Here is a 20,562-nt window from a genome sequence, read left to right on the forward strand (position 1 = left end):
ATTTAAGAGAGTCTAGAGGGAGCTGAAATGGTGAAAGTGAGTATAACAACGATTTTAAGAAGTTTTGCTAAAATGAAGAGTCAAGAAATGGTGCTGTAGTTGGAGAAACAACATAAGCACAGGACTACCTAAAGATGGGAGAAATAGCTGTATGTTTATAGAAAGGGTAATGATTTAGAAGATGGGAGAACTAATGGAATTACAGTTTTTTATATATATAATTTAAATTATATATATATATATTTAATATTTTTTGATTGGCCAACCCCAGCGTTAGTGTTTATTTCATCCTCAGGACCCTAGGAGGAAGGTAGTGGTAATCCCGTTGCAGAGGCCAGGGAAGCTTGCTGATGTCACGCAGCTGGCGAGGGTCTGGGCTCGGGCTGCGAGGCCAGAGCCTGCACTCCCAGCCACTAAGGTGCTGAGTAGGGTCGTGGGAGTTGGGAGTACCTGAAGCCCGGAGTCCGCAGGGCTTTGTGGGCGCTGAGCGGATGGGCCCCGTGGCCTCAATGCTCGGTGACCGGGCGTGATCATCCACCGGAAGGGGTAGTAGCGGTAGTCGGCCGTGACCTGTGTGTGGATGTTCTTCCGCCTGAAGCCCGCCTTCAGCAGGGCGGACACCTGCGTCTCTTGGAACACGGTGGTGATGTCTGAGTAGTACTTGGACTTCATCAGCTCCCCCAGGAGGTGAGGTTGCAGTAGGTGAGGATGCTCCCTGGCTTCAGCAGGCGGAAGGGCATGGTCCCTAATGAGGTTGAACTGGTGTGTGTGCCAGGTCCCCTCAGACAGCGGGTACGTGTCGTACAGGATCCCATCAAAGTGACTGTCTGTCAGGGTGGGCACCACCTTCTCCCACAGGCCTTTCAAGGGAACCACCCTGAGGGGAGGCCGCTGGGCCCAGTCCTGGAGTCGCTGGAAAACTTCGTCGTTGCATTCAACGATCCAGTGCTCGTCGATGTGGGCCTCCTGCACCTTCGTAGCTGCCATGGCCGCGCCGAAGCCCACCTCCAGGACCTGGCCTTTTCTGGAGGCGGCGGCGGCCACCAGCGCTTGCAGGTAGGGGTCTCCCAGCTGTCCATTGCCAGCTCGCCCAGGATCTGCAGGTGCGTATCCCGCCCCGCGCAAAGACGCGGGTCGTGGCGCTGGCGCTGGTGCTGTGCGCCGCCCAAGCTCTGGATGCGCAGGGCCAGGTCCCTGCCGGGCCTTCTGGGCGGGGCCCTGGAATGATATTCTCGAACAGTTGGGAAGGGACGTGATTGAGTGCAAAAGGACAGAATTTGGTCTTTGCATTTCTAGCTCTTTTATTCGTTGTTTCAAGACAGAAACCAGGATTGTGTGCTGCCCTCACAGCATGCCAAGCCACGACGTATATTTAGGTCACTGTTAACACAGTTTATGGTAATAAGGGGTACCTACATATTCAAAAAGATTGTACTAAATAATTAGGACCACTTGAGTAACTAGCTATGAAGATTATTATAATTTGTATGTTTTTTTTTCTGTATAGACATGCTCACGTTTCAAATTAAAATCAAACCTATTATTATATTTACATTTTGTTATCACCACGTTGAACTAGTAGTTGTAGTAATGGGGCCATGTGGAAGTCCTCTTTCAATTGCTTGACTGTTTTTTTTTTTTTCAGTGAAATAAGAAACTCATCAGTTGAGAATTAAGATGGGGCAAGACGTGTAGTAATTTGCAGAAAGAGAAGGTATGAAACAGTGATCCAGGAGAGTAAGACTGTGAACAAAATAAGGACTTGTTGTGTAACTTCTGGGCAGTATTGAGCTCCACTTGAGGTCTGTGGTCATGGTTTTAAAGTGAGAACAATTAAGTGTTGATCCTAGCCACATTAATTTTCAGGGGTACAGGAGTGGACTAGGTAGAGATTTGGATTTAAAAGGAGTTGAGACTTTGCAAGGGAGTTTGATGAACCAAGAAATGTAAAGGAGTTCAGGGAGGATTCAAGAGAATGCTTGTAATGATGGGTTCTTGAGAAAAGCTTAATAAAGAGGAAAGCAAAGACCTGTGAAGAGTTTGGGGCAGCAAAGATGTGATATCAGGCTATCTCAGGAAATACTAGATCTGCATTTTAGTACCTTTCTCTTCATTGTTGCCTCTGCTGCATGGAAAGATCTAGTTCTAGATATAAGTTAGTGACAAGAGAAATGATACCAGATAGTAAATATTTAGAGCTTCTAACAATGCCTTTAACCTGGAAGGAATAATATTCAAGATTCTTTGTAAATGTGTTAAGAGATGGAAACAAGAATAGTATGATCCATTCCATTATGGTATCATTTCTATAGTTACTATAAGCAGAAACGTGAAAAAAGAAGGTACTCAAGATAATTTTGCTTAATACAAATCACAGCATTTTCACAATACGTTCATCTGTAATTTTATCTCAGGTAAATAATGTAACTAATTTACCTTCCCATATATTTCCATTCTTAGTACCTCAAATATCTATACACAGCAAGTATTAAATAATTTAAAAAAATCTTCTACCTGATTGCCTATGTTCATGAAATAAAGCGCTGGTTTAGGTGAAATGGCTAGGGGTGTGTGTGTGTGTGTGTGTGTGTGTGGTAGACAAGTAGAGGAGGGCAACTTGTCCTTTTTGAAACTGGCTGGAATGTCCTTCATTTAAAAATTTTGCTCACATTTCCTAACTTTTTGGATGCTTCCACAGTTATATAGCTGATGTTTTAGAATCACTAATTTAAACGCATCACTTTGCAGAATAGATTTGCATAAACTATTACTCTGAGCAATGGAATATATTTCTAATATTATTTTTGAGTCAAGCTGAGATTTCCCTTAGGAGTCATTTTTCCCATTAATGCCAGCTTAATGCATTTATGGAAAAATTCTTTAAACATTTGGTGTAGGAATGAGCCATCCCTCTGGTTGTAAATTTTCTCCCCCACCTCCAAAATACAAAGGGTTATTACATGTTGTCCTCTGTGACATCCTGTGCCTTCTCTAGGAGTTAAAATAATTCCCATCTGTGATTGTTTCCAATTTTGTGGAAACTTTACTACCATGTGAAATAAATTTCATCAGACAAAAAGCTTATGTTAATAAATGGTACGTATATAATAAAAAAACTTAAATTATGATGACTTAAGTAACTGCCTATAAAGATGGTTAAATTACTATACTTTTCTGTAGACATGCCATACCAAATATTATACTTCCATCTTGTTATCTTCATGTTAAAGTGGCATGATATTTGGAAATCAAAGTTTCAATACAGTTTTCATCTCAGAACAACTCCAGTTCAAGCCCTTCAGTTCTCCTACATTATTAACCAGCTTTAACACTCTCCACTGTCAACATGTTTGAAAACAATTTCTCATATTGCTCAGGTTACTGCAGAAGTGACTGCATGGAACTGAAATGTTGATTCTGAAGAGGTGATTACAGAATGATGAAAATGTTCAGCCCCTACCGATAAAGCATAAAAGAAACTATCTAGCTGAATTTTTCAAATTGAAAAATGAAAGAGAATAAAAGAAAAGAAAAGGAAAAACATGTGATAACTACTGCTTTTGATGGATTATCCAATTTGAATAGGGTATACTCAGTAGAGCAGGAGTTAAATTTTTTTAAAAATCTTGCAAACCTTGGCTTTTGATTAGCTCACAATCATTTATTAATTAAAAACAAGTTTGGTCATTGAAGCAATAAAATGAAAATCTGTCAGTGAAAGTTAATTATGCTATTATTAAGCATTCTAAGAATTCACTCACAAAACTGCTATCTAATAACTGATTGATAATTAGGCGTAAAATTTTCACTATCAGCACTTCTTAAAAAGTGTTAGGCCATGTTTAGGGTATTCTATATAAATATTCCTTTGAAGGGTCTACAAATTTTAGACAATGGGCCAGTTTGGATGTAGGCAAATCTCAAAACAGCTTAAGAGAAAAAATGCAATGGAAAAGCACTGGATAGGAAATGGTCAAAGTTTGCATCAGAAAAACAAGAAACAGTGGATTGAGAAAAAGAAAAGTGCTTATTTTTCTTGAGTAATTGGAAATCCAGAGATGAGTGGTTGGTTCAGAAGTTCAAGAATGCCAGAAGTGAGGTCTCTGATTCTCTTGGCCTTTCCTTCATGTTTTAGATGAATGTCTTTGTTCCAGCCAATAGGACCACATACTAGGCAAGAGAAAGGAACAAAGGTAAAGTGCAGAAGGGCAAACATCAGCCATCTCTAACCTGCTTTCCTGGAAGTTCCATACCGTGACTTACTTTTATATCTAATTGGCCAGAACTATGTTAAATGCTCTCTACCTGAAATAAAAGCTGAAAAATCTGTCCTCTAGCTAGACATTTTGGCTCCACAAGCAAACTTTGGCTTTATTCACTAGGAAGAGTGTGAAAATGGGTACTGAGTATGCATTTAGAAGTGATGACCAAGTATTAATCTGTAGCCTACCAGAATGTAGAAATAAGAATTCTCATGCCTTGTTATGCTAAGCAGCCCACTTCCTAATCTTATGTATAAAAGGCACATAAGAGTCCTGATCTAGAAGGTAAACAGGAGAGCAGTAGATTAGAATACATTAATTAGGGGAGGTGATATGAGAATCTGGAGAACTGGAATTTCAGAAGGTAGAGTTCTAAGCAAAAGTGATCAGAACAGTTGGATTTAGAGTTCCTGAGGCCCTAAAACCTAGAGGGAAAAGTTCCTTCATATTCTGGCTCCACATGAACTACACGGGCTCATTTTCTCTTAATTCCCAACTCAAAGCCTCTTCTGACACCAAATCAATTTCTTCTTCTTTTCTTCAATATTTTATGCTCCTTTTGGAGATTCATAAGGGCAAGAATTATCAGAAATGTATTTTATGTTCCACAAATTTCATATTTCTAAGGACACAGCAAGTTACCAATAATCATTATGGATAGATGTACATTAATTAGGGATTCATGAAATACTTATGATTCCAATTTGACATACCTTCCTCTGCATCTTTATAGGTCAAAGTGTGTAGGTCAAAGTTTGGAAGACTTTTTCTCTAAAGGGCTATGTAGGAAATATTTTAGGCTTCGCCAGCAACATAACGTCTCTGTCACATGTTTTTCATTGTTTACTTGATTTTTACAACCGTTTACAAATGTAAAACCCATTCTTAGCAGACCAGCCATACCAAAACAGGCTGCAGCTAAATCCTACAGGCAATAGTTTCCTGACCCACAGATAGGTTGTTGCTGAAGCAATATATATTGATATATATTTTGTCGCAAGAGTGGAACACGTTCTTTTGGGCACTATCTTGTGCCCCTCCTCATACTGCTCCCTCTGCTTGGATGCCCTGTTCCTGCCTTCTGCCTCAAGCACACCTACTCATTTTTCACAAGTGTTGTTATCTCAATTGTCTGTCCTGTTTATTATTTTTCTTCCCCTTATAACTAACCCGTGTCTCCTTTGTGGCTATGCTGGGCTCTGTACCTGTCTCTCAAAAACCCAAAATGCTGTTTTGTTGAACTGAAGTTAAATCCCAAGAATAAGCAGCATCTCATTCATTTTTGCATCCTTGGTGTCAAGTTAAGCGCTTAGTAGATAATACACATTCATTAATTATCTGTTGAGGAGAGGAAGGAAGGAAAAGAGGGAGAAAGAAAGGGAAGAAAGAAGAAAGAAATGAACAAACAGCTGAACAAGTGAAAGACGGGAGTTACTTTTTCACACTGGAGGAAGTATCTGAAAATTTTGGGACATAACTGGAAAGCAATAATTTCAAAGATTCAAGAGTTCACATATACATGTATCAACTTTTTAAAATATATATTTCGCTTATTTTCTTTAAAACACAACTCTTATCATCAATGTTCCTTTTTCCTGGAATGTTTGGTAAGATATTGGTCTCTTTGAATCACTAAAAATTAGTGACCACATTCAGTACTGAATGATGGATAGATGGAGGACTGCAAAGCAAATTAGACTATCTTGTATCTGTTCCCAATGTGCATATTACATTACCTTGAAAAAGTCACTTGGTCGTTTTACAATGATCATCAACCTCTTATTTCAAAAGGAATGATCACATGCTTCCTGAAGAAATATGGTAAGAATGATGGTAGCCATGATGAGGAGGAGGAGGAGGACAAATGCTTTTTGAAAGACTTATGTGCCAAGCACTTAGCTAAGCATTATACACATATGAACACGTACACACATCACCTAAACCTCGTAAAAACCTATGTGGTAGAAACAACTATCATCTCCAGTTTACACATTCATAATTAAAGCACTGGAATTTTAAGTCATTTGCTAAGGGCACCCATCTAGTAATTGGCAAAGAAGCAACTTGAACCAAGATACATCTGAAGCTAAACACATGAACTTACTACTCGGGGCAATTAGGCTGTGTCACACACAGGGTAAACTCACGTCGTAAAAGATTTTTATGTATAAAAATAGTTAAGGTTTTGTTTTCTTCAGAGGAACATGAATTTTTCTTTTGTATTTTGTGCATAGTTTATTGCTCTATATTATATAAATAAAACTTAATATTTAGAGGAAATATTTATTTACCTTAAAGCAAGTAAATTAAATATTAACAACTACTTAAGCAGTTATCAGCTTACCTCCTGGGGGAAATCTTTGTTGCAATTGTTATATGTATCAGCACTTGAAAAGAATTGAAGCTCCTCTAGTTAATCTTAAAATATTATTTAAATGCATAAAAACCATAAAGCAGAAAGAATGACTTTCAAGACTTCATACTTACTAAAAATAATGACAACAAGGTATCCAGAACAGACAGGTGCAAACCTTGGTAGATTCATATCAATGCATCTGAGTAATATAAATAGTTCATTTCCTTCAATTATTGCTGCCCAATATTAAAGTGCATTCTGTAGGTGGCATTTATTCCTTTGAGATTAAACATGTTCAGGAAAAAAAAAGCTACTATACAGAAAAAAGATGCTGCAGCTAAAATAGGGATTTGGGGGATGGGGGTGTCTGATGGTGCCCTCTGCTAAAAAAATCAAATAGATAAATATGTATTGTAGAAATTTTCTGTCTAAGGGAAATTCTTTTATCTACCTGTCAATACCAGACTGGCAAGTCAAGGACTGACCATGATACAACACATGACAAGAAAGCCATTTTTTTCTCTAAATCCATTACTAAGCAGTATGAATATTAATAGCTAGTGAAAAACCAATTCTAACTTCCAGGCAAAAAGTTTATCCTATTCTTCATGTCCTAGGTTTGGTGAAAACAGAAATTGAGAACTTTAGCGACTGCTTGAATAAACTAGCTAAGAATTTTATTAAACAATATCATCCTACTTGTAAAAAGGCCAAAAACCTATACCTATCTGCTGTCAATGGGTAGCTGAAAGGGAAATCAAAATATTTTCGCTTGTTACACAATGCATTGATAATTATGCCATTAATACATGAAATTTTCCATATTAATCTTTGAAATTTTATACAATAACATCTACTTCTCTCAATACAGAAGAAAGGTCTGGGTTCTTCAACTATTATTCAGCTTTGCAGAAGTCACATATATTACCTTAATTACCTGGACTATGGTTAACCAAAGGCCATTAGAATAACAGGGCACACAAGTTGGTTCATTTTACCTTGGGAAGATACTGTCTGGTTTTCCCACAGATCATCAGCTCTTGCTTGGGGTGTTGTATGGTGCAACTGAGAGCAATGAATTAGGAACCACAAGGCAGAGTGTGGGTTCCCTGCGTGACCAAGTACAAGTCACTTATGAGCTCAGGTTTTTCATTTGTGAAATTGAGAGCTTTCATTATCACTTTAGAAACAAACCTAGGAAGCCTTCTCTACCTGATTTCCAAGCTCAGGGCAATTCAGATTCACATAATTTTACAGATATCAGGGGCTTCAGTGGTCATCTACTTTGACCACTTCATTTTACTGAAATGGGAATCTGGCTACTAGGCCCAGATAACATGACAATGGCTAGAAGAGAAAGCTATCAACATTACAAACAGTAGACCGGAAAACTAGAAAAAGTAGACACAAGAATTCAAAAATTCTATGAACATAGTTTAGGAGCAAATAATCCACATAATCACAGCTGACTCTGAGAGCACAGCAGGAAAAGAGTATAGTAAAATCATTTGTATTAACATGAAAACCTTTAGCTGTCGTGAAAAATGTGTCATGATACTGAGTACACATTTACCATTTTAAAAGTGGTAAGTTATGTATTTTAAAAGGTTACTCTCTGAAATGCTTAAAACAATAAAGCACTCAAATGCTAAAGATTTTCAGTGACAAATGGATAGCTCACTTATTGTAACACAATATTTCATCCTGATACAGCATATATTAAAGGTTGAATCTATAGGTGTGCAATTTTTTCACACTAAGTTTTATTCACTTTTATTGTAAATAAAACACAAGAATATTAACAGGAAGGTACAAAGGATTGTGATATTTCAATATTGTCATAGAAAAGGAATATGGTAATGGGTGAATTGTGTCTGTGAACAATAGTTTCGAACAAGAGATGAGAAATATATGCATATATAATATAAAAAGAAAAAATTAACAGACATAATGATGAAGGGATATCTCTACTGACCACAGGGATATATGGAAATACTTTTAAACTGTTGGAAAATGCCATCTATAAATAAACATTCTATATTCAGTAACAAAATCATTTAAATGCTCATATAAATGAGCTTCAAGTTTGCTGGCTGGTATCCTATAATCATCCCACTGTGATTTTATTATTTTCTTCTTTCCAAACACCATTTTGCTCATCATAGGTTTCCAATAAGTAGAATTAAATATATTCAAAATCATACAAATATTCCATTTACTAAACATTTAGCAAACTTTCACTGCTCTGTCTTTCAGGGTAATGCCATTAATATTTGATTTCATTATTTAATGCTTTTTCAAGCTTAAAAATATATTTTGCCTGTTTCAGGATTAAAAACTGATACAAAAAATCGTTTCCAAAAATATAGTGGGTTTTAATTTGAAAACCCAGTCTAGAAATTCTAGCTTATCAGGGGAAATTACCAGCAATTATAGCTGCATTTCTATCACAGGGCTTAAATCTAAAAGTAGGATGGCAACTTTGGTATGGAGAATTAGGATAGTGGATTACACAGACTGAAGTATATGAAAAACGAAGTAAAATATAAGTGGTCCCATCCTTAAGGAGCAAGGAAAAGGGAAAAGGGAAGATAAGACTAGAACACAGGCAATTTACTTTTAGGGAGAAGAGACAAAGGCAGTACTTTCCTCTCTCTTCAACTTCTTTTCAGTACGGTCAAGGATAACTTTTGAATTAACACAAGATGATGTCACTAAAATATTCTTTAACCCATACCTTTCTGATTTGTTCTTAAGAGTGTGTATATGGTGTAGAGAATGGGAGGTAAGGAAATGCTCCTCCAAATTCAAGAACCCCAGAGCCTGGATGACATTATGTTAGCAGTGACTTGTAGGGAGAGTAGGAGAAAACTGGGGTCAAAACCAGAGTCACCAAACTGGGAGGAGCAGCACAACACAAGTGTGATAACTGTGAAAAATAACAGTCATCATCAAGGACTGCATGAAGGGAGGTGCACTGGAGACTTTCAAGTATTATTCATTAAAAAATGAGATGGCAGCGTATAAAACACAATATAAGGGGCCAGATGCAAAGGCCTTGTGGGCTCTTTTAAGGTAGTTTGAAGGGCTTTGAGACAAAATGTCACAGAATCTGAATTACATGTTAACAAGATCATTGTAGTTACTTTGATAAGAATAGACTCCACAGGGCCAAGAGTGGAACTGGAGACCAGTGAAGAGGCTATTGAAACAAATTAGTCAAGAAATGATGATATTCTTCTTTCTCTAATTGCCTTAGGTGCAAGGTTAGGTTGTTTATTTGAGATGTTGCCTGTTTCTTAAGGTAGGATTGTATTGCTATAAACTTCCCTCTTAGAACTGCTTTTGCTGCATCCCATAGATTTTGGGTCATTGTGTCTCCATCGTCATTTGTTTCTAGGTATTTTTTGTTTCCCTCTTTGATTTCTTCAGTGCTCTCTTGGTCATTTAGTAGTGTATTGTTTAGCCTCCATGTGCTTGTATTTTTTACAGATCTTTTCCTGTAACTGATAACTAGTTTCATAGCGTTGTGGTCGGAAAAGATACTTGATACGATTTCAATTTTCTTAAATTTACCAAGGCTTGATTTGTGACCCAAGATATGATCTATCCTGGAGAATGTTCCATGAGCACTTGAGAAAACTGTGTATTCTGTTGTTTTTGGATGGAATGTCCTATAAATATCAATTAAGTCCATCTTGTTTAATGTATCATTTAAAGCTTGTGTTTCTTATTTATTTTCATTTTGGATGATCTGTCCATTGGTGAAACTGGGGTGTTAAAGTCCTCTACTATGGTGTGTTACTGTCGATTTCCCCTTTTATGGCGGTTAGCATTTGCCTTATATATTGAGGTGCTCCTATGTTGGGTGCATAAATATTTACAATTGTTATATCTTCTTCTTGGATCGATCCCTTGATCATGATGTAGTGTCCTTCTTTGTCTCTTGTAATAATCTTTGTTTTAAAATCTATCTTGTCTGATATGAGAATTGCTACTCCAGCTTTCTTTTGATTTCCATTTGCATGGAATATCTTTTTCCATCCCCTCACTTTCAGTCTGTATGTGTCCCAAGGTCTGAAGTGGTTCTCTTGTAGACAGCAAATATATGGGTCTTGTTTTTGTATCCATTCAGCCAGTCTGTGTCTTTTGGTGGGAGCATTTAATCCATTTACTTTTAAGGTAATTATCGATATGTATGTTCCTATTCCCATTTTCTTAACCCCAAAGTTAGCAGAAGGAAAGAAATCATAAAGATCAGATCAGAAATAAATGAAAAAGAAATGAAGGAAATGATAGCAAAGATCAATAAAACTAAAAGATCGTTCTTTGAAAAGATAAACAAAATTGATAAACCACTAGCCAGGCTCGTCAAGAAAAAAAGGGAGAAAAAAAAAAAAAAGAAAAAAAGAGAGAAGACTCAAATAAATAGAATTAGAAATGAAAAAGAAGTAACAACTGACACTGCAGAAATATAAAGGACCATGAGAGATTACTACAAGCAACTCTATGCCAATAAAATGGACAACCTGGAAGAAATGGACAAATTCTTAGAAATGCACAACCTGCCGAGACTGAACCAGGAAGAAATAGAAAATATGAACAGACCAATCACAAGCACTGAAATTGAAACTGTGATTAAAAATCTTCCAACAAACAAAAGCCCAGGACCAGATGGCTTCACAGGCGAATTCTATCAAACATTTAGAGAAGAGCTAACACCTATCCTTCTCAAACTCTTCCAAAATATACCAGAGGGAGAAACACTCCCAAACTCATTCTATGAGGCCACCATCACCCTGATACCAAAAGCAGACAAAGATGTCACAAAGAAAGAAAGCTACAGGCCAATATCACTGATGAACATAGATGCAAAAATCCTCAACAAAATACTAGCAAACAGAATCCAACAGTACATTAAAAGGATCATACACCATGATCAAGTGGAGTTTATTCCAGGAATGCAAAGATTCTTCAATAAACACAAATCAATCAACGTGATACACCATATTAACAAATTGAAGGAGAAAAAAACATATGATCATCTCAATAGATGCAGAGAAAGCTTTTGACACAATTCAACAACTATTTATGATAAAAACCCTGTGGAAAGTAGGCATAGAGGGAACTTTCTTCAACGTAATAAAGGCCATATATGACAAGCCCACAGCCAACATCATCCTCAATGGTGAAAAACTGAAACCGTTTCCACTAAGATCAGGAACAAGACAAGGTTGCCCATTCTCATCACTCTTATTCAATATAGTTTTGGAAGTTTTAGCCACAGCAACCAGAGAAGAAAAAGAAATAAAAGGAACCCAAATCAGAAAAGAAGAAGTAAAGGTGTTACTGTTTGCAGATTGCATGATACTCTACATAGAGAATCCTAAAGATGCTACCAGAAAACTACTAGAGCTAATCAATGAATTTGGTAAAGTAGCAGGATACAAAATTAATGCACAGAAATCTCTGGCATTCTTACACACTAATGATGAAAAATCTGAAAGTGAAATTAAGAAAGCACTCCCATTTGCCATTGCAACAAAAACAATAAAAAATCTAGGAATAAACCTACCTAAGGAGACAAAAGACTTTTATGCAGAAAATTACAAGACACTGAGGAAAGAAATTAAAGGTGATACAAATAGATGGAGAGATGTACCATGTTCTTGGATTGGAAGAATCAACATTGTGAAAATGACTCTACTACCCAAAGCAATCTACAGATTCAATGCAATCCCTATCAAACTACCACTGGCATTTTTCACAGAACTAGAACAAAAAATTTCACAATTTGTATGGAAACACAAAAGACCCCGAATAGCCAAAGCAATCTCGAGAACGAAAAATGGAGCTGGAGGAATCAGGCTCCCTGACTTCAGACTATACTACAAAGCTACAGTAATCAAGACAGTATGGTACTGGCACAAAAACAGAAAGATCAATGGAACAGGATAGAAAGCCCAGAGGTAAACCCACGCACATATGGTCACCTTATCTTTGATAAAGGAGGCAAGAATATACAGTGGAGAAAAGACAGCCTCTTCAGTAAGTGGTGCTGGGAAAACTGGACAGCTACATGTAAAAGAATGAAATTAGAACACTCCTTAACACCATACACAAAAATAAACTCAAAATGGATTAAAGACCTAAATGTAAGGCCAGGCACTATCAAACTCTCAGAGGAAAACATAGGCAGAACACTCTATGACATAAATCACAGCAAGATCCTTTTTGACCCACCTCCTAGAGAAATGGAAATAAAAACAAAAATAAACAAATGGGACCTAACGAAACTTAAAAGCTTCTGCACAGTAAAGGAAACTATAAACAAGACAATAAGGCAACCCTCAGAATAGGAGAAAATATTTGCAAATGAAGCAACTGACAAAGGATTAATCTCCAAAATTTACAAGCAGCTCATGCAGCTCAATATCAAGAAAACAAACAACCCAATCCAAAAATGGCAGAAGGCCTAAATAGACATTTCTCCAAAGATGATATACAGATTGCCAACAAACACATGAAAGAATGCTCAACATCATTAATCCTTAGAGAGATGCAAATCAAAACTACAATGAGATAATCATCTCACACCAGTCAGAATGGCCATCATCAAAAAATCTGGAAACAATAAATGCTGGAGAGGGTGTGGAGAAAAGGGAACACTCTTGCACTGTTGGTGGGAATGTAAATTGATACAGTCACTATGGAGAACAGTATGGAGGTTCCTTAAAATACTACAAGTAGAACTACCATCCCACTACTGGGCATATACCCTGAGAAAACCATAATTCAAAAAGAGTCATGTACCAAAGTATTCATTGCAGCTCTATTTACAATAGCCAGGACATGGAAGTAACCTAAGTGTCCATCAACAGATGAATGGATAAAGAAGTTGTGGCACATATATACAATGGAATATTACTCAGCCATAAAAAGAAAAGAAATTGAATTATTTGTCGTGAGGTGGATGGACCTAGAGTCTGTCATACAGAGTGAAGTAAGTCAGAAAGAGGAAAACAAATACTGTATGCTAACACATATATATGGAATCTAAGAAAAAATGAAAAAAAAAACGTTCCTGAAGTACCTAGGGTTAAGACGGGATTAAAGACACAGACGTACTAGAGCATGGACTTGAGGATATGGGGAGGGGGAATGGTAAGCTGTGACAGAGTGAGAGAGTGGCGTGGACATATATATACACTACCAAATGTAAAATAGATAGCTAGTGGGAAGCAGCCGCATAGCACAGGGAGATCAGCTCGGTGGTTTGTGACCACCTAGAGGGGTGGGATAGGGAGGGTGGGAAGGAGGGAGTCACAAGAGGGAAGAGATATGGGAACGTATGTATATGTATAACTGATTCACTTTGTTATAAAGCAGAAACTAACACACCATTGTAAAGCAATTATACTCCAATAAAGATGTTAAAAAAAAAGAAATGATGATGGATATCAGTCCTTTCATTTTTCAAAGTCAAGTGATAAATATATAATAGTAAAGATGTCTTCTGTCTAAACAAATTGTCCATAACTATAGTTAAAGCTGAGTAATTTTTTATTAAATCAAAATAGTTGGAAAGTCCTCCTTTATTCTCCAATTCAAAACATGATTCATTTAGAGATATGCAGAGATGGGTAATAGTTCTTCTTGGGTACATATTTTGCAACTAGACTTTTAACTTTTATTATACCAATAGGACAGTTATATGAAAATACTTTAATAAGGACATACATTTGAAATATCTATAGTCTTTTAAGAGACTATCAGCAAGACACTGCATGAAAAAATATTCACGAGCTTTCATTTAAAATAGTCTATGTTCAGCTTAAAAAAAAAATGATGATAGAGTTCAGACATCTGGAATGGTGCTGTGAGGAGCTCCGTGGTCCCTTTTCCAGCAAAACAACCATACCTGGTAGAAATTATTTTTTTTTAATGCCAAGCATTTTAAATCTCTGGAAAATGAACCAAGAAGATACAGCAAAGAAATATTTATTCAAGAAATCTACTAAGATTGGTAAGAACAGTGAAAGTGTGTAGCATTTGAGCCATGGCCCACCCCTTTCCCCACTTGCTCTAGTTTAAAGTGGCAAAATCCCTACCCACATTGGGTGCAGCCAAGAACACAGGGGGTACCTCTCCTCCTCAAGGTAGCCACACTCGTAGAGCAGAAACTATCCCAGATGCAGACCAAGAATACTGGAACCATGATTTGTCCTGGCTCCAGCTCAATTATAGGGTGGTAGTTCTAAGCCAGGAGAGGCAAGCTGAGAGGACCAGAGGCTACTATCTCAACCCAGCACCCTGATCATAAATCTGGGTATCACTCTGTGAGAAGGGGCCATTATCTCCACCCTCAGCTCTGGAGCATTGGTGTAGAGATTTTGCCCAGGGTAGGAGGCACACCATAAGAAGAGAGAGTTCCTAAGTTCTCTCGAAGGGAACTGACTTTTTTTGGGACAGAGAGTTAAGAAGTTCAAACCTAAGATCACTCTTGAAAACAAATGATGATTTTGATAATAAGCAATTAAGAGGAGGTTGTTTTCATTTTAATTAAGATTAACAACAAGCTGATAATAGACCAAACAAAAGTTTACTAGACAGAATCGGGGAAAGAGACAGCTTGGGTTGCTCCTGGAGTCATAAAAAGCCTCATATACTGGCTTCAAAGACTACTGTGAAAAGGCCCACATTTCAGTGGTTCAGACTATGGCACAATTTGCATCCTAGGGCATTGTCAAAAACAATAAAGCATATTGTTGGTAATTACTGTAGGTTCTTATCTAGCTAACTTTTATACCTGGCTAGCTGTCTACCACAGGCAGACAGCTTAATAGAGACATCAGGAAAAGATGCAAAAGCAACCTTACTAAAAATACTGTTATGACAGAGTGACTGTGCTGCCTCTGAGGAGTAGCGTTGAGGCTACACACTACAAGGGAAAGGGTCTTCACTTCAATTTCCCAATCATATACTAAACAAGTAAACTGATGAGTAAATAACAATAACAAAACCCTGGAGATGGGAGGAGGGAATCAATATCAAGAGTGCTACAAACATTATTTAAAATGTCCAGTTTTAAGCAGAAAATTACAAGATATGCAAAGAAACTGGAAGGGTGACCTATAGACAGGACAATAAAGTAACCAATGCAAACTGTCTTTAAAGGGCCCAGATGCCAGACTTAGTAGACAAAGATTTCAAATGTATTCTAAGAACTGAAACAAACCATACTTCCAGACATAAAGGAATATATGATAACAGTGACTCATCAAATAGATCATATCAATAAAAAGACAGAAATTATTAAAAAAGAATCAAGTGGAAATCCTGCAATTGAAAAGTACAATTACTAAAATGAAAAATTTATTAGAGAGGTTCAACAGTACATTAGAAGAAAGATCCCATGAACTTAAAGATAGATCTATAGAGATTATGCAGTCTGAAGAACTGAGAGGAAAAAAATAAGAATATTCAGTAGAATCTCAGAGAAATGTAGGACACTGTTAAGTGCATCAGTATATTTGGTTATTACCTTAACACCACAACCAGACAAAGATATCATAATAAAAGAAAACTACAGATGAATATCCTTATAGATGAATATCCTTATAGAACATAGATGCAAAACCCTCAACAAAACACTAGCAGTTAAATTCAACAACATATGAAAAGCATTATACACCATGGTCAATGGGATTTATCACACACACGTAAGGTTGGTTTAACGTCTAAAAATCAATTAATGTAATATACTATAACAATAAAAAAAGAAAAAAACATAATCAACTGGATAGACACCAAAAAAAAAAAATCATGTGACAAATCCAACAGCCTTTTATGATAAAAATACTCAACTGAGTAGGAATAGACAGAAAATTCAACTTGATAATGAGTATCTATAAAAAGCCCACAATTAAGATCATGCTTAATGGTGAAGGACTGGATGCTTCCCTCCTAAGATCAGGAATAAGACAAGGATATTTGGTCTTACCATTTCTATTCAACATTATATTCCAGGTTCTAGTCAGGGAAATTAAAGAATAAAATGAAATAAACTGTATACAAACTGGAGAAGAAGGAAAACTATCTTTATTTACATATAACATGATCTTGCATATAGACTATCCTGAGGAATCCATTAAAAAAACCTCTAGAACTAATAAGTGAGTACAGCAAATTTGAAGGTTACAAGGTCCATATACAAAAATCAATTGTACTTCTATGCATAAAAATGAACAATGTGAAAATGAAATTAATAAAAATTTCCATTTACAATAGCATTAAAAAGAATACAACACTTAGGATTATTTTTAATAAAAGCAGTGCAAAACATAGACTCTGAAAATTATAAAATATTGTTGGAAGAAATTAAAGACCACCTAAATAAATGAAAAAACAGCCCATGTTTATGTATCAGAAGAGCTAATGTTGTTAAGATGACAATATTTCCCAAATTGACCTGTGGATTCAATGCTATCCTTATCAAAATTCCAGCTGGCCATTGTGCAGAAATTGATAAGCTGATCCTACAATTCATATGGTAATTTCAAAGAACTTCAAAGAGCCAAAACAATCTGCATGTTGTGAGTTGCCCTCTAGAGTGGCCCACATGGTGAGGAACTGAGGGTGGACCCAGGCAACAACTGAGGAGAAACTCAGGTCCATAGTCTTACAATCCATGAGGAACTGAATCTTGTCAACAACCATGTGAGTGAACTTCAGAGCTGGTCCACCCTCTAGTTGAGCCTTGAAATGACTGCTGCCCCAGCTGACACTTTGGTTGAAGTCTTTTAAGAGATCCTGAACTGCAGGATCCAGTTAAGTCATATTCAACTTTCTGACCTACACAAACTGTTAGATATCAGTGTGTGTTTTTTTAAGTTGTTAAGTCTTGGGCTAATTTGTTATGAAGCAATAGATGACAAATACACTCAATTACCAAAGTATTTTACATGGATATTTGTACCACAAGGGTATGTATTCTGAAGGATCCCTCAAGAACTCATGCAATTGCTGAAAATATTTCAAACTTTTCTTTGCCTGGATGCTTTGCTTCTTTATATTTTATCTAAGTCCATGTTCATGTAAATGTCCACTCTGCTGAGTGTACAGACTGCCTTATACATCACTGAACCTCCAAAATATACTATTTGCTCCATAGTAAACTTTCATCAAATCAATATTTGTTCACAGTTTTACTTTTGATTAAATATTATTACCTTCTCTACAGTTCCTACCATTGAAATACATTATTAGTTGTAATTATCAGGGTTTTTTGACATCTGGTATTTGATGTACAGCATAAGGCTACATACTGCATCATTTAGTAAACATAGAGGCTTAGCAGGTATTGAAAGGCAGCTCTCCCTCTGTTTTATTTCATTGTGCCATTAATTCCACTATCATACTCCTTTATTTTTTAATTGAAATCTCTACATAGCTGATTTAGTGTGCAGGTCATTACGACACAAAGATTGTTCATAGTTGCTCTATTTATTTATTTATTTATTTACGGTACGTGGGTCTCTCACTGCTGTGGCCTCTCCCGTTGCGGAGCACAGGCTCCGGACACGCAGGCTCAGCGGCCATGGCTCACGGGCCCAGCCGCTCCGCGGCATGTGGGATCTTCCCGGATCGGGGCACGAACCCGTATCCCCTGCATCGGCAGGCGGACTCTCAACCACCGCGCCACCAGGGAAGCCCCATAGTTGCTCTTTGAACAGTTTGGGTTTCTATGAGAACAATTTAAATGTCAGAATTTTTCATATCAGGGATATTGTGCTTATTATGAAAAAAAATTATATAGAGTTCATAAATACGTGTAGTGTTTTAAAAGCAGATTTAAAAACCTGTGCCTTTATTTCAAGAATCCTTTACTTATTTACTTATGAATAAGGTTTCCAAATGTTTGATAAAATGTCAAAAAAACCTCACAGCATTTTTGAAAAGTTATCACTGAAGACAGAAAGTGCTCTTTTTCCCTTTGGGATATTTTTGGTCTGCTACTGTTAGTGAACTGAAAAGCTCTACTCATTTGGAAATTTTAATGAATCTATATACAAAACTTATAACAACAAACCACCATTTCTTACTTTCCCCCCACAAATCTATTGTGAAATAAAAATAAATAATTCAGGTTTATGCTACAGGCATTCTCTCTGTGTTTGAGAAGGAGATGTGGGTTGAGCCAGGAATGATTTTTGGTAGCTTTTTTCATCAAGCATTTTAATATTAGCTGATTATTCTTTTTTTTTTTTTTTTTTTTTTTTTTGCGGTACGCGGGCCTCTCACTGTTGTGGCCTCTCCCGTTGCGGAGCAACAGGCTCCGGACGCACAGGCTCAGCGGCCATGGCTCACGGGCGCAGACGCTCTGCGGCATGTGGGATCTTCCCGGACCGGGGCACGAACCCGTGTCCCCTGCATCGGCAGGCGGACTCTCAACCACTGCACCACCAGGGAAGCCCTCTGTTGTCATCTTTGAAGTGTTGTTTTTATTTAGTGACAATAAAAAGTCACTAAAATAAAACTAGTCATACTAAAAGTATGATTTAGTAAAAAAAAAAAAAGGGATCAAAATTATTTCCCCCTACCCTACTGCCATACAAGTATAATGTCTTGCAATGACCATATCTGGGTTGCCTGTGCTAATCATTAGATTAACACCTTCTATAAAAACATACACATGCACGCACACTCATGGCATATATGTTCATGGATTAAACATACATACATATATATATGCACACACAAGCACACACTCACACTGCATACACATGTGCTCATGGATTAAACACAGACATACATGTAACTGCCCATACATATACACAAACATTCACACTGCATACATAAGTGTGCATGGATTAAGAAATAATGATGCTGTACAGTAATAATAGTTCTTCTGACATAATGAAATAGTATAGAAACAGACTTGCAATATGTTTTTCTCATGACCTTTAGACATATTACAACAGAAAATAAACTCTATCCAGAGAGAATTCGGAGAAATTCTACAAATGGAACCATTTCGATTGATTAACAGTTTTTGAAATATCAGTATGAAGCTACTAATATGTTATTTGAATCATTTTTGTAAATGTTGTGAGAACAACTGTGCCTTTCACTGATAGTCCCTCTGCCAGACAAGGTCATATCAAGGAATAGGGAGGAATGTCAGGATGAAATAAAAAAGAGATTTAAACACTTTTGATTTTTTTCAGTATAAATTGGTCATTTAGTTTGAAAATCTCTTCCCATAATTGCTTCGATTGCAGCTAGATGAGTATTTCAAGATGTCCATTCCAAATTTGTGGACTGATGCCAATGATCAAAGAATTTTGGAATTGGAATTGATCAGTGGATTATCTGGCCCAGTGCTTTTGGTTGGCAGATGAGTTGATTTAAATTAATTATCTAAAAACTCTGTAGTTTAGAGTGAAAAAAGGAATCATTACCACCTCAGGGGAGGAAACTAAGGCATAAAGATATTAAATGCGTTGCCAGCTGTATTAGAACTTGTTACTAGCTGTCAGGGATAAAATTTAGCCTTCTAATATAGTGCTTTCCACTACCCTATCCCATGTTGATACTGTTGAGGGTTTTGAAGTGTCATCTGGGCACGGAAAGATAATAATTTAATAAGAAAGAAATACATTTCCTGGCTCTTTGAACAACACACATATTGCCATCCTAGGTTTCCAGTTAAAGGTGGGGTTCTGAATGTCACTGCTTGAAGAATCTTGAGAAGTTTTATTGAGCTCAACACCAGAAGGAAAAGGACAATGTCATTTCACTATGTGTGTTTAACGGACTTCACTTTAGTTATATTTTGATTATGCAACATATAATAAGATATTTTTCTTACAAAGTATATTTATAGGCTTCAATCTAGTTTCTAGCCACCAACTAAACAAATGTAATTGTTCTGAATGGACT

General features: G+C 36.9%; 1 protein-coding gene and 1 pseudogene across 2 annotated transcripts in view; both read right to left on the reverse strand.

The window, feature by feature from the left end:
* LOC114902827 (bifunctional heparan sulfate N-deacetylase/N-sulfotransferase 4) overlaps positions 1 to 20,562 on the reverse strand; it is a 280,430-nt gene that overhangs the window by 114,274 nt on the left and 145,594 nt on the right. The gene's annotated exons all lie outside the window — the stretch shown is intronic.
* On the reverse strand, positions 292 to 17,132 carry LOC114903021 (annotated as a pseudogene).

Source organism: Monodon monoceros, unplaced genomic scaffold (assembly GCF_005190385.1).
Source record: "Monodon monoceros isolate NGI ecotype Baffin Bay Population unplaced genomic scaffold, NGI_Narwhal_1 Super_Scaffold_20, whole genome shotgun sequence".
NCBI classification, from domain to species: Eukaryota; Metazoa; Chordata; class Mammalia; order Artiodactyla; family Monodontidae; genus Monodon; species Monodon monoceros.